The sequence below is a fragment of the Rhipicephalus microplus genome, chromosome 3 (assembly GCF_043290135.1).
Source record: "Rhipicephalus microplus isolate Deutch F79 chromosome 3, USDA_Rmic, whole genome shotgun sequence".
In the NCBI taxonomy this organism is placed as follows: Eukaryota; Metazoa; Arthropoda; class Arachnida; order Ixodida; family Ixodidae; genus Rhipicephalus; species Rhipicephalus microplus.
Genome location: NC_134702.1, coordinates 72,799,949 through 72,812,423, shown reverse-complemented (window position 1 = coordinate 72,812,423; position 12,475 = coordinate 72,799,949). Strand labels below are relative to the sequence as shown.

General features: G+C 45.7%; 1 protein-coding gene and 24 non-coding genes across 25 annotated transcripts in view; all 25 read right to left on the bottom strand.

Annotated features, from left to right (window-relative positions):
• The window catches only part of LOC142803787 (uncharacterized), a 373,950-nt gene that overhangs the window by 8,721 nt on the left and 352,754 nt on the right, over nt 1–12,475 (bottom strand). The window lies entirely within an intron of this gene.
• On the bottom strand, nt 132–221 carry TRNAY-GUA (transfer RNA tyrosine (anticodon GUA)). The gene is given in 2 exon segments: nt 132–167; nt 185–221. It is a non-coding gene; the product is annotated as a tRNA-Tyr (tRNA).
• On the bottom strand, nt 1,970–2,059 carry TRNAY-GUA (transfer RNA tyrosine (anticodon GUA)). The gene is given in 2 exon segments: nt 1,970–2,005; nt 2,023–2,059. It is a non-coding gene; the product is annotated as a tRNA-Tyr (tRNA).
• Nucleotides 2,368–2,457, bottom strand: TRNAH-GUG (transfer RNA histidin (anticodon GUG)). Its single transcript is given in 2 exon segments — nt 2,368–2,403; nt 2,421–2,457. It is a non-coding gene; the product is annotated as a tRNA-His (tRNA).
• On the bottom strand, nt 2,766–2,855 carry TRNAY-GUA (transfer RNA tyrosine (anticodon GUA)). Its single transcript is given in 2 exon segments — nt 2,766–2,801; nt 2,819–2,855. It is a non-coding gene; the product is annotated as a tRNA-Tyr (tRNA).
• On the bottom strand, nt 3,162–3,251 carry TRNAY-GUA (transfer RNA tyrosine (anticodon GUA)). Its single transcript is given in 2 exon segments — nt 3,162–3,197; nt 3,215–3,251. It is a non-coding gene; the product is annotated as a tRNA-Tyr (tRNA).
• Nucleotides 3,562–3,651, bottom strand: TRNAY-GUA (transfer RNA tyrosine (anticodon GUA)). The gene is given in 2 exon segments: nt 3,562–3,597; nt 3,615–3,651. It is a non-coding gene; the product is annotated as a tRNA-Tyr (tRNA).
• Nucleotides 3,958–4,047, bottom strand: TRNAY-GUA (transfer RNA tyrosine (anticodon GUA)). The gene is given in 2 exon segments: nt 3,958–3,993; nt 4,011–4,047. It is a non-coding gene; the product is annotated as a tRNA-Tyr (tRNA).
• On the bottom strand, nt 4,798–4,887 carry TRNAY-GUA (transfer RNA tyrosine (anticodon GUA)). The gene is given in 2 exon segments: nt 4,798–4,833; nt 4,851–4,887. It is a non-coding gene; the product is annotated as a tRNA-Tyr (tRNA).
• On the bottom strand, nt 5,202–5,291 carry TRNAY-GUA (transfer RNA tyrosine (anticodon GUA)). Its single transcript is given in 2 exon segments — nt 5,202–5,237; nt 5,255–5,291. It is a non-coding gene; the product is annotated as a tRNA-Tyr (tRNA).
• TRNAY-GUA (transfer RNA tyrosine (anticodon GUA)) lies at nt 5,598–5,687 on the bottom strand. The gene is given in 2 exon segments: nt 5,598–5,633; nt 5,651–5,687. It is a non-coding gene; the product is annotated as a tRNA-Tyr (tRNA).
• Nucleotides 5,998–6,087, bottom strand: TRNAY-GUA (transfer RNA tyrosine (anticodon GUA)). Its single transcript is given in 2 exon segments — nt 5,998–6,033; nt 6,051–6,087. It is a non-coding gene; the product is annotated as a tRNA-Tyr (tRNA).
• Nucleotides 6,397–6,486, bottom strand: TRNAY-GUA (transfer RNA tyrosine (anticodon GUA)). Its single transcript is given in 2 exon segments — nt 6,397–6,432; nt 6,450–6,486. It is a non-coding gene; the product is annotated as a tRNA-Tyr (tRNA).
• On the bottom strand, nt 6,843–6,932 carry TRNAY-GUA (transfer RNA tyrosine (anticodon GUA)). The gene is given in 2 exon segments: nt 6,843–6,878; nt 6,896–6,932. It is a non-coding gene; the product is annotated as a tRNA-Tyr (tRNA).
• On the bottom strand, nt 7,248–7,337 carry TRNAY-GUA (transfer RNA tyrosine (anticodon GUA)). The gene is given in 2 exon segments: nt 7,248–7,283; nt 7,301–7,337. It is a non-coding gene; the product is annotated as a tRNA-Tyr (tRNA).
• Nucleotides 7,653–7,742, bottom strand: TRNAY-GUA (transfer RNA tyrosine (anticodon GUA)). The gene is given in 2 exon segments: nt 7,653–7,688; nt 7,706–7,742. It is a non-coding gene; the product is annotated as a tRNA-Tyr (tRNA).
• Nucleotides 8,049–8,138, bottom strand: TRNAY-GUA (transfer RNA tyrosine (anticodon GUA)). The gene is given in 2 exon segments: nt 8,049–8,084; nt 8,102–8,138. It is a non-coding gene; the product is annotated as a tRNA-Tyr (tRNA).
• TRNAY-GUA (transfer RNA tyrosine (anticodon GUA)) lies at nt 8,447–8,536 on the bottom strand. Its single transcript is given in 2 exon segments — nt 8,447–8,482; nt 8,500–8,536. It is a non-coding gene; the product is annotated as a tRNA-Tyr (tRNA).
• TRNAY-GUA (transfer RNA tyrosine (anticodon GUA)) lies at nt 9,298–9,387 on the bottom strand. The gene is given in 2 exon segments: nt 9,298–9,333; nt 9,351–9,387. It is a non-coding gene; the product is annotated as a tRNA-Tyr (tRNA).
• Nucleotides 9,698–9,787, bottom strand: TRNAY-GUA (transfer RNA tyrosine (anticodon GUA)). Its single transcript is given in 2 exon segments — nt 9,698–9,733; nt 9,751–9,787. It is a non-coding gene; the product is annotated as a tRNA-Tyr (tRNA).
• TRNAY-GUA (transfer RNA tyrosine (anticodon GUA)) lies at nt 10,103–10,192 on the bottom strand. Its single transcript is given in 2 exon segments — nt 10,103–10,138; nt 10,156–10,192. It is a non-coding gene; the product is annotated as a tRNA-Tyr (tRNA).
• Nucleotides 10,949–11,038, bottom strand: TRNAY-GUA (transfer RNA tyrosine (anticodon GUA)). The gene is given in 2 exon segments: nt 10,949–10,984; nt 11,002–11,038. It is a non-coding gene; the product is annotated as a tRNA-Tyr (tRNA).
• On the bottom strand, nt 11,354–11,443 carry TRNAY-GUA (transfer RNA tyrosine (anticodon GUA)). The gene is given in 2 exon segments: nt 11,354–11,389; nt 11,407–11,443. It is a non-coding gene; the product is annotated as a tRNA-Tyr (tRNA).
• TRNAY-GUA (transfer RNA tyrosine (anticodon GUA)) lies at nt 11,754–11,843 on the bottom strand. The gene is given in 2 exon segments: nt 11,754–11,789; nt 11,807–11,843. It is a non-coding gene; the product is annotated as a tRNA-Tyr (tRNA).
• TRNAY-GUA (transfer RNA tyrosine (anticodon GUA)) lies at nt 12,159–12,248 on the bottom strand. Its single transcript is given in 2 exon segments — nt 12,159–12,194; nt 12,212–12,248. It is a non-coding gene; the product is annotated as a tRNA-Tyr (tRNA).

The following is a 12,475-nucleotide window of genomic DNA, read 5'->3' as shown; positions in this document are numbered from 1 at the left end:
TCGCATATAAACTTTGGGTGCCAGCACACTTTGCGACACGTATGACATGTTCTAATTCACTTGGTACATTGTGGTGCTGCACATGTGGCAATTTTTCACTAATCAAAACATAAAGAATAAAAAAAGCTTGCTCGGTCGAGCCGGATTCGAACCAGCGACCTATGGATGTCCGCAATTGTAACCTCTACAGTCCACCGCTCTACCAACTGAGCTATCGACGGAAGATGGCGGTACTCCGGCGCTGATTCATCCTGATTTGTGGGGTTTAACGTCCCAAAACCACCATATGATTATGAGAGACGCCGTAGTGGAGGGCTCCGGAAATTTTGACCACCTGGGGTTCTTTAACGTGCACCCAAATCTGAGCACACGGGCCTCGACATTTCCGCTTCCATCGGAAATGCAGCCGCCGCAGCCGGGATTCGAACCCGCGACCTGCGGGTCAGCAGCCGAGTACCTTAGCCACTAGACCACCGCGGTGGGGCCTGATTCATCCTTTGTGCCGAAGGAATCGCAGGCTGTATAGAGGCTGACGAAATAACGAGAACCATGAAGCTGCATGACATTTACTTACCCACTCACGCGTATTTACCCCCGATGCTAGTTAAATGGCAACGTTTCTACAACCTTCCCAATCGTTTCGCATAAAATCTTTGGGTGGCAGCAGACTTTGTGACGCGTATGACATGTTCTAATAGACTTTGTACGTTATGGTACTGCATATGTGGCAATAAATCACTAATTAAAACATAGAGAATACCACAAAAAAGCTTGCTCCGTCGAGCCAGATTCGAACCAGCGACCTATGGATGTACGCAGTTAAAACCTATACAGTCCACCGCTCTACCAACTGAGCTATAGACAGAAGATGGCGGTACCAAGGCGCTGATTCATCCTTTATGCCTAAGGGATCGCAGGCAGAATTGAGGCTGACGAAATAACGAGAGCCATGAAGCTGCATGACATTTAATTACCTTCTCACGCGTATTTACCCCCAATGCTAGTAAAATGGCGACGTTTCTACAACCTTCCCAATCGTCTCGCATATAAACTTTAGGTGCCAGCACACTTTGTGACGCGTATGACATGTTATAATTCACTTTATACATTATGGTGCTGCACATGTGGCAATATATCACTAATTAAAACATAGAGAATACCACAAAAAAGCTTGCTCCGTCGAGCCAGATTCGAACCAGCGACCTATGGATGTACGCAGTTAAAACCTATACAGTCCACCGCTCTACCAACTGAGCTATAGACAGAAGATGGCGGTACCAAGGCCCTGATTCATCCTTTATGCCGAAGGGATCGCAGGCAGTATTGCGGCTGACGAAATAACGAGAACCATGAAGCTGCATGACATTTAATTACCTTCTCACGCGTATTTACCCCCGATGCTATTAAAATGGCGATGTTTCTACAACCTTCCCAATCGTCTCGCATAAAAACTTTGGGTGGCAGCACACTTTGTGACGCGTATGACATGTTCTAATTCACTTTATACAATATGGTGCTGCACGTGGCAATAAATCACTAATTAAAACATAAAGAATACCACAAAAAAACTTGCTCCGTCGAGCCGGATTCGAACCAGCGACCTATGGATGTACGCAGTTAAAACCTATACAGTGCACTGCTCTACCAGCTGAGCTATCGACAGCAGAAGGCGGTACTCCGGCGCTGATTCATCCTTTATGCCGAAGGAATCGCAGGCAGTATAAAGGCTGACGATATAACGAGAACCATTAAGCTGCATGACATTTTTTTACCAACTCACGCGTATTTACCCCGGATGCTAGTAAAACTGCGACGTTTCTGCAACCTTCCCAATTGTCTCGCATATAAACTTTGGGTGCCAGCACACTTCGCGACGCGTATGACATATTCTAATTCACTTGGTACATTATGGTGCTGCACATGTGGCAATAAATCACTAATTAAAGCATAATGAATAAAAAAAGTTTGCTCCGTCGAGCCGGACTCGAACCAGCGACCTATTGATGTCCGCAGTTTGAAGCTCTACAGTCCACCGCTCTTCCAACTGAGCTATCGACGGAAGATGGCCGTACCAAGGCGCTGATTCATCCTTTATGCCGAAGGGATCGCAGGTAGTATTGAGGCTGACGAAATAACGAGAACCATGAAGCTGCATGACATTTAATTATCTTCTCACGCGTATTTACCCCCGATGCTAGTAAAATGGCGACGTTTCTACAACCTTCCCAATCGTCTCGCATATAAACTTTGGGTGCTAGCACACTTTGTGACGCGTATGACATGTTCTAATTCACTTTATACAATATGGTGCTGCACGTGGCAATAAATCACTAATTAAAACATAAAGAATACCACAAAAAAGCTTGCTCCGTCGAGCCGGATTCGAACCAGCGACCTATGGATGTACGCAGTTAAAACCTACACAGTGCACTGCTCTACCAGCTGAGCTATCGACGGCAGATGGCGGTACTCCGGCGCTGATTCATCCTTTATGCCGAAGGAATCGCAGGCAGTATAAAGGCTGACGATATAACGAGAACCATTAAGCTGCATGACATTTTTTTACCAACTCACGCGTATTTACCCCGGATGCTAGTAAAACTGCGACGTTTCTGCAACCTTTCCAATTGTCTCGCATATAAACTTTGGGTGCCAGCACACTTTGTGACGCGTATGACATGTTCTAATTCACTTTATACAATATGGTGCTGCACGTGGCAATAAATCACTAATTAAAACATAAAGAATACCACAAAAAAGCTTGCTCCGCCGAGCCGGATTCGAACCAGCGACCTATTGATGTCCGCAGTTGGAAGCTCTACAGCCCACCGCTCTTCCAACTGAGCTATCGACGGAAGATGGCCGTACCAAGGCGCTGATTCATCCTTTATGCCGAAGGAATCGCAGGCAGTATTGAGGCTGACGAAATAACGAGAACCATGAAGCTGCATGACATTTAATTATCTTCTCACGCGTATTTACCCCCGATGCTAGTAAAATGGCGACGTTTCTACAACCTTCCCAATCGTCTCGCATATAAACTTTGGGTGCTAGCACACTTCGCGACGCGTATGACATGTTCTAATTCACTTTGTACGTTATGGTGCTGCACATGTGGCAATAAATCACTAATTAAAACATAAAGAATAAAGAAAGCTTGCTACGTCGAGCCGGATTTGAACCAGCGACCTATGGATATCCGCAGTTGGAACCTCTACAGTCCACCACTCTACCAACTGAGCTATCGACGGAAGACGGCAGTACCAAGGCGCTGATTCATCCTTTATGCCGAAGGGATCGCAGGCAGAATTGAGGCTGACGAAATAACGAGAACCATGAAGGTGCATGACATTTAAATACCTTCTCACGCGTATTTACCCCCGATGCTAGTAAAATGGCGACGTTTGTACAACCTTCCCAATCGTCTCGCATATAAACTTTGGGTGCCAGCACACTTTGTGACGCGTATGACATGTTCTAATTCACTTTATACATTATGGTGCTGCACATGTGGCAATAAATCACTAATTAAAACATAAAGAATACTACAAAAAAGCTTGCTCCGTCGAGCCAGATTCGAACCAGCGACCTATGAATGTACGCAGTTAAAACCTATACAGTCCACCGCTCTACCAACTGAGCTATCGACGGCAGATGGCGGTACTCCGGCGCTGATTCATCCTTTATGCCGAAGGAATTGCAGGCAGTATAAAGGCTGATGATATAACGAGAACCATGAAGCTGCATGACATTTGCTTACCCACTCACGCGTATTTACCCCCGATGCTAGTAAAACTGCGACGTTTCTGCAACCTTCCCAATCGTCTCGCATATAAACTTTGGGTGCCAGCACACTTCGCGACACGTATGACATGTTCTAATTCACTTGGTACATTGTGGTGCTGCACCTGTGGCAATTTTTCACTAATCAAAACATAAAGAATAAAAAAAGCTTGCTCGGTCGAGCCGGATTCGAACCAGCGACCTATGGATGTCCGCAATTGTAACCTCTACAGTCCACCGCTCTACCAACTGAGCTATCGACGGAAGATGGCGGTACTACGGTACTGATTCATCCTTTATACCCAAGGAATCGCAGGCTGTATAGAGGCTGACGAAATAACGAGAACCATGAAGCTGCATGACATTTACTTACCCACTCACGCGTATTTACCCCCGATGCTAGTAAAATGGCAACGTTTCTACAACCTTCCCAATCGTCTCGCATAAAAACTTTGGGTGGCAGCAGACTTTGTGACGCGTATGACATGTTCTAATTCACTTCATACATTATGGTGCTGCACTTGTGGCAATAAATCACTAAATAAAACATAAAGAATAAAAAAAGCTTGCTCCGTCGAGCCGTATTCGAACCAGCGACCTATGGATGTCCGCAGTTGGAACCTCTGCAGTCCACCGCTCTACCATGAGCTATCGACGGAAGATGGCAGTACCACGGCGCTGATTCATCCTTGAGCTATCGACGGAAGATGGCGGTACCAAGGCGCTGATTCATCCTTTATGCCGAAGGGATTGCAGGCAGTATTGAGGCTGATGGAATAACGAGAACCACGAAGCTGCATGACATTTATTTACCTTCTCACGCGTATTTACCCCCGATGCTAGTAAAATGGCGACGTTTATACAACCTTCCCAATCGTCTCGCATATAAACTTTGGGTGCCAGCACACTTTGTGACGCGTATGACATGTTTTATTTCACTTTATACAATATGCTGTTGCACATGTGGCAATAAATCACTAATTAAAACATAAAGAATACCACGAAAAAGCTTGCTCCGTCGAGCCGGATTCAAACCAGCGACCTATGGATGTACGCAGTTAAAACCTATACAGTCCACCGCTCTACCAACTGAGCTATCGACGGCACATGGCGGTACTACGATGCTGATTCATCCTTTATGCCGAAGGAATCGCAGGCAGTATAAAGGCTGACAATATAACGAGAACCATAAAGCTGCATGACATTTACTTACCCACCCTACCCACTCACGCGTATTTACCCCTGATGCTACTAAAACGGCGACGTTTCTGCGACCTTCCCAATCGTCTTGCATATGAACTTTGGGTGCCAGCACACTTCGCGACGCGTATGACATGTTCTAATTCACTTTGTACGGTATGGTGCTGCACATGTGGCAATTAATAACTAATTAAAACATAAAGAATAAAAAAGCTTGCTCCGTCGAGCCGGATTTGAACCAGCGACCTATGGATATCCGCAGTTGGAGCTTCTACAGTCCACCGCTCTACCAACTGAGCTATCGACGGAAGATGGCGGTACCAAGGCGCTGATTCATCCTTTATGCCGAAGGGATCGCAGGCAGTATTGAGGCTGACGAAATAACGAGAACCATGAAGCTGCATGACATTTACTTACCCACTCACGCGTATTTACCCCTGATGCTAGTAAAACGGCGACGTTTCTGCAACCTTCCCAATCGTCTCGCATATAAACTTTGGGTGCTAGCACACTTCGCGACGCGTATGACATGTTATAATTCACTTTGTAGTTTATGGTGCTGCACATGTGGCAATAAATCACTAATTAAAACATAAAGAATAAAAAAAGCTTGCTCCGTCGAGCCGGATTCAAACCAGCGACCTATGGATATCCGCAGTTGGAACCTCTACAGTCCACCGCTCTACCAACTGAGCTGTCGACGGAAGACGGCGGTACCAAGGCGCTGATTCATCCTTTATGCCGAAGGGATCGCAGGCAGTATTGAGGCTGACGAAATAACGAGAACCATGAAGGTGCATGACATTTATTTTCCTTCTCACGCGCATTGACCCCCGATGCTAGTAAAATGGCCACGTTTCTACAACCTTCCCAATCGTCTCGCATATAAACTTTGGGTGCCAGCACACTTTGTGACGCGTATGACATGTTCTAATTCACTTTATACATTATGGTGCTGCACATGTGGCAATAAATCACTAATTAAAACATAAAGAATACTACAGAAAAGCTTGCTCCGTCGAGCCAGATTCGAACCAGTGACCTATGGATGTACGCAGTTAAAACCTATACAGTCCACCGCTCTACCAACTGAGCTATCGACGGCAGATGGCGGTACTCCGGCGCTGATTCATCCTTTATGCCGAAGGAATCGCAGGCAGTATAAAGGCTGACGATATAACGAGAACCATGAAGCTGCATGACATTTAATTACCTTTTCACGCGTATTTACCCCCGATGCTAGTAAAATGGCGACGTTTATACAACCTTCCCAATCGTCTCGCATATAAACTTTGGGTGCCAGCACACTTTGTGACGGGTATGACATGTTTTAATTCACTTTATACATTATGGTGCTGCACATGTGGCAATAAATCACTAATTAAAACATAAAGAATACCACAAAAAGCTTGCTCCGTCGAGCCGGATTCGAACCAGCGACCTATGGATGTGCGCAGTTGGAACCTCTACAGTCCACCGCTCTACCAACTGAGCTATCGACGGAAGATGACAGTACCACGGCGCTGATTCATCCTTGAGCTATCGACGGAAGATGGCCGTATCAAGGCGCTGATTCATCCTTTATGCCGAAGGGATCGCAGGCAGTATTGAGGCTGACGAAATAACGAGAACCACGAAGCTGCTTGACATTTATTTACCTTCCCACGCGTATTTACCCCAGATGCTAGTAAAATGGCGACGTTTATACAACCTTCCCAATCGTCTCGCATATAAACTTTGGGTGCCAGCACACTTTGTGACGCGTATGACATGTTTTATTTCACTTTATACATTATGCTGCTGCACATGTGGCGATAAATCACTAATTAAAACATAAAGAATACCACAAAAAAGCTTGCTCCGTCGAGCCGGATTCAAACCAGCGACCTATGGATGTACGCAGTTAAAACCTATACTGTCCACCGCTCTACCAACTGAGCTATCGACGGCACATGGCGGTACTACGACGCTGATTCATCCTTTATGCCGAAGCAATCGCAGGCAGTATAAAGGCTGACGATATAACGAGAACCATGAAGCTTCATGACATTTACTTACCCACTCTACCCACTCAAGCGTATTTACCCCTGATGCTAGTAAAACGGCGACGTTTCTGCAACCTTCCCAATCGTCTCGGATATGAACTTCTGGTGCCAGCACACTTCGCGACGCGTATGACATGTTCTAATTCACTTTGTACGTTATGGTGCTGCACATGTGGCAATTAATCACTAATTAAAACATAAAGAATAAAAAAAGCTTGCTCCGTCGAGCCGCATTTGAACCAGCGACCTATGGATATCCGCAGTTGGAGCCTCTACAGTCCACCGCTCTAGCAACTGAGCTATCGACGGCACATGGCGGTACTACGATGCTGACTCATCCTTTATGCCGAAGGAATCGCAGGCAGTATGAAGGCTGACGATATAACGAGAACCATAAAGCTGCATGACATTTACTTACCCACACTACCCACTCACGCGTATTTACCCCTGATGCTACTAAAACGGCGACGTTTCTGCGACCTTCCCAATCGTCTTGCATACGAACTTTGGGTGCCAGCACGCTTCGCGACGCGTATGACATGTTCTAATTCACTTTGTACGTTATGGTGCTGCACATGTGGCAATTAATCACTAATTAAAACATAAAGAATAAAAAAAGCTTGCTCCGTCGAGCCGGATTTGAACCAGCGACCTATGGATATCCGCAGTTGGAGCCTCTACAGTCCACCGCTCTACCAACTGAGCTATCGACGGAAGATGGCGGTACCAAGGCGCTGATTCATCCTTTATGCCGAAGGGATCGCAGGCAGTATTGAGGCTGACGAAATAACGAGAACCATGAAGCTGCATGACATTTACTTACCCACTCACGCGTATTTACCCCTGATACTAGTAAAACGGCGACGTTTCTGCAACCTTCCCAATCGTCTCGCATATAAACTTTGGGTGCTAGCACACTTCGCGACGCGTATGACATGTTCTAATTCACTTTGTAGTTTATGGTGCTGCACATGTGGCAATAAATCACTAATTAAAACATAAAGAATAAAAAAAGCTTGCTCCGTCGAGCCGGATTCAAACCAGCGACCTATGGATATCCGCAGTTGGAACCTCTACAGTCCACCGCTCTACCAACTAAGCTGTCGACGGAAGACGGCGGTACCAAGGCGCTGATTCATCCTTTATGCCGAAGAGATCGCAGGCAGTATTGAGGCTGACGATATAACGAGAACCATGAAGCTGCATGACATTTAATTACCTTTTCACGCGTATTTACCCCCGATGCTAGTAAAATGGCGACGTTTATACAACCTTCCCAATCGTCTCGCATATAAACTTTGGGTGCCAGCACACTTTGTGACGGGTATGACATGTTTTAATTCACTTTATACATTATGGTGCTGCACATGTGGCAATAAATCACTAATTAAAACATAAAGAATACCACAAAAGCTTGCTCCGTCGAGCCGGATTCGAACCAGCGACCTATGGATGTGCGCAGTTGGAACCTCTACAGTCCACCGCTCTACCAACTGAGCTATCGACGGAAGATGACAGTACCACGGAGCTGATTCATCCTTGAGCTATCGACGGAAGATGGCCGTATCAAGGCGCTGATTCATCCTTTATGCCGAAGGGATCGCAGGCAGTATTGAGGCTGACGAAATAACGAGAACCACGAAGCTGCATGACATTTATTTACCTTCCCACGCGTATTTACCCCAGATGCTAGAAAAATGGCGACGTTTATACAACCTTCCCAATCGTCTCGCATATAAACTTTGGGTGCCAGCACACTTTGTGACGCGTATGACATGTTTTATTTCACTTTATACATTATGCTGCTGCACATGTGGCGATAAATCACTAATTAAAACATAAAGAATACCACAAAAAAGCTTGCTCCGTCGACCCGGATTCAAACCAGCGACCTATGGATGTACGCAGTTAAAACCTATACTGTCCACCGCTCTACCAACTGAGCTATCGACGGCACATGGCGGTACTACGACGCTGATTCATCCTTTATGCCGAAGCAATCGCAGGCAGTATAAAGGCTGACGATATAACGAGAACCATGAAGCTTCATGACATTTACTTACCCACTCTACCCACTCAAGCGTATTTACCCCTGATGCTAGTAAAACGGCGACGTTTCTGCAACCTTCCCAATCGTCTCGCATATGAACTTCTGGTGCCAGCACACTTCGCGACGCGTATGACATGTTCTAATTCACTTTGTACGTTATGGTGCTGCACATGTGGCAATAAATCACTAATTAAAACATAAAGAATAAAAAAAGCTTGATCCGTCGAGCCGCATTTGAACCAGCGACCTATGGATATCCGCAGTTGGAACCTCTACAGTCCACCGCTCTACCAACTGAGCTATCGACGGAAGATGGCGGTACCAAGGCGCTGATTCTTCCTGTATGCCGAAGGGATCGCAGGCAGAATTGAGGCTGACGAAATAACGAGAACCACGAAGCTGCATGACATTTAATTACCTTTTCACGCGTATTTACCCCCGATGCTAGTAAAATGGTGACGTTTATACAACCTTCCCAATCGTCTCGCATATGAACTTTGGGTGCCAGCACACTTTGTGACGCGTATGAAATGTTTTATTTCACTTTATACAATATGCTGCTGCACATGTGGCAATAAATCACTAAATAAAACATAAAGAATACCACAAAAAAGCTTGCTCTGTCGAGCCGGATTCAAACCAGCGACCTATGGATGTACGCAGTTAAAACCTATACAGTCCACCGCTCTACCAACTGAGCTATCGACGGCACATGGCGGTACTACGATGCTGATTCATCCTTTATGCCGAAGGAATCGCAGGCAGTATAAAGGCTGACGATATAACGAGAACCATAAAGCTGCATGACATTTACTTACCCACTCTACCCACTCAAGCGTATTTACCCCTGATGCTAGTAAAACGGCGACGTTTCTGCAACCTTCCCAATCGTCTCGCATATGAACTTCTGGTGCAAGCACACTTCGCGACGCGTATGACATGTTCTAATTCACTTTGTACGTTATGGTGCTGCACATGTGGCAATAAATCACTAATTAAAACATAAAGAATAAAAAAAGCTTGATCCGTCGAGCCGCATTTGAACCAGCGACCTATGGATATCCGCAGTTGGAACCTCTACAGTCCACCGCTCTACCAACTGAGCTATCGACGGAAGATGGCGGTACCAAGGCGCTGATTCTTCCTGTATGCCGAAGGGATCGCAGGCAGAATTGAGGCTGACGAAATAACGAGAACCACGAAGCTGCATGACATTTAATCACCTTTTCACGCGTATTTACCCTCGATGCTAGTAAAATGGCGACGTTTATACAACCTTCCCAATCGTCTCGCATATAAACTTTGGGTGCCAGCACACTTTGTGACGCGTATGATATGTTTTATTTCACTTTATACAATATGCTGCTGCACATGTGGCAATAAATCACTAATTAAAACATAAAGAATACCACAAAAAAGCTTGCTCCGTCGAGCCGGATTCAAACCAGCGACCTATGGATGTACGCAGTTAAAACCTATACTGTACACCGCTCTACCAACTGAGCTATCGACGGAAGATGACAGTACCACGGAGCTGATTCATCCTTGAGCTATCGACGGAAGATGGCCGTATCAAGGCGCTGATTCATCCTTTATGCCGAAGGGATCGCAGGCAGTATTGAGGCTGACGAAATAACGAGAACCACGAAGCTGCATGACATTTATTTACCTTCCCACGCGTATTTACCCCAGATGCTAGAAAAATGGCGACGTTTATACAACCTTCCCAATCGTCTCGCATATAAACTTTGGGTGCCAGCACACTTTGTGACGCGTATGACATGTTTTATTTCACTTTATACATTATGCTGCTGCACATGTGGCGATAAATCACTAATTAAAACATAAAGAATACCACAAAAAAGCTTGCTCCGTCGAGCCGGATTCAAACCAGCGACCTATGGATGTACGCAGTTAAAACCTATACTGTCCACCGCTCTACCAACTGAGCTATCGACGGCACATGGCGGTACTACGACGCTGATTCATCCTTTATGCCGAAGCAATCGCAGGCAGTATAAAGGCTGACGATATAACGAGAACCATGAAGCTTCATGACATTTACTTACCCACTCTACCCACTCAAGCGTATTTACCCCTGATGCGAGTAAAACGGCGACGTTTCTGCAACCTTCCCAATCGTCTCGCATATGAACTTCTGGTGCCAGCACACTTCGCGACGCGTATGACATGTTCTAATTCACTTTGTACGTTATGGTGCTGCACATGTGGCAATAAATCACTAATTAAAACATAAAGAATAAAAAAAGCTTGATCCGTCGAGCCGCATTTGAACCAGCGACCTATGGATATCCGCAGTTGGAACCTCTACAGTCCACCGCTCTACCAACTGAGCTATCGACGGAAGATGGCGGTACCAAGGCGCTGATTCTTCCTGTATGCCGAAGGGATCGCAGGCAGAATTGAGGCTGACGAAATAACGAGAACCACGAAGCTGCATGACATTTAATTACCTTTTCACGCGTATTTACCCCCGATGCTAGTAAAATGGCGACGTTTATAAAACCTTCCCAATCGTCTCGCATATAAACTTTGGGTGCCAGCACACTTTGTGACGCGTATGACATGTTTTATTTCACTTTATACAATATGCTGCTGCACATGTGGCAATAAATCACTAATTAAAACATAAAGAATACCACAAAAAAGCTTGCTCCGTCGAGCCGGATTCAAACCAGCGACCTATGGATGTACGCAGTTAAAACCTATACAGTCCACCGCTCTACCAACTGAGCTATCGACGGCACATGGCGGTACTACAATGCTGATTCATCCTTTATGCCGAAGGAATCGCAGGCAGTATAAAGGCTGACGATATAACGAGAACCATAAAGCTGCTTGACATTTACTTACCCACTCTACCCACTCAAGCGTATTTACCCCTGATGCTAGTAAAACGGCGACGTTTCTGCAACCTTCCCAATCGTCTCGCATATGAACTTCTGGTGCCAGCACACTTCGCGACGCGTATGACATGTTCTAATTCACTTTGTACGTTATGGTGCTGCACATGTGGCAATAAATCACTAATTAAAACATAAAGAATAAAAAAAGCTTGATCCGTCGAGCCGCATTTGAACCAGCGACCTATGGATAACCGCAGTTGGAACCTCTACAGTCCACCGCTCTACCAACTGAGCTATCGACGGAAGATGGCGGTACCAAGGCGCTGATTCTTCCTGTATGCCGAAGGGATCGCAGGCAGAATTGACGCTGACGAAATAACGAGAACCACGAAGCTGCATGACATTTAATTACCTTTTCACGCGTATTTACCCCCGATGCTAGTAAAATGGCGACGTTTATACAACCTTCCCAATCGTCTCGCATATAAACTTTGGGTGCCAGCACACTTTGTGACGCGTATGATATGTTT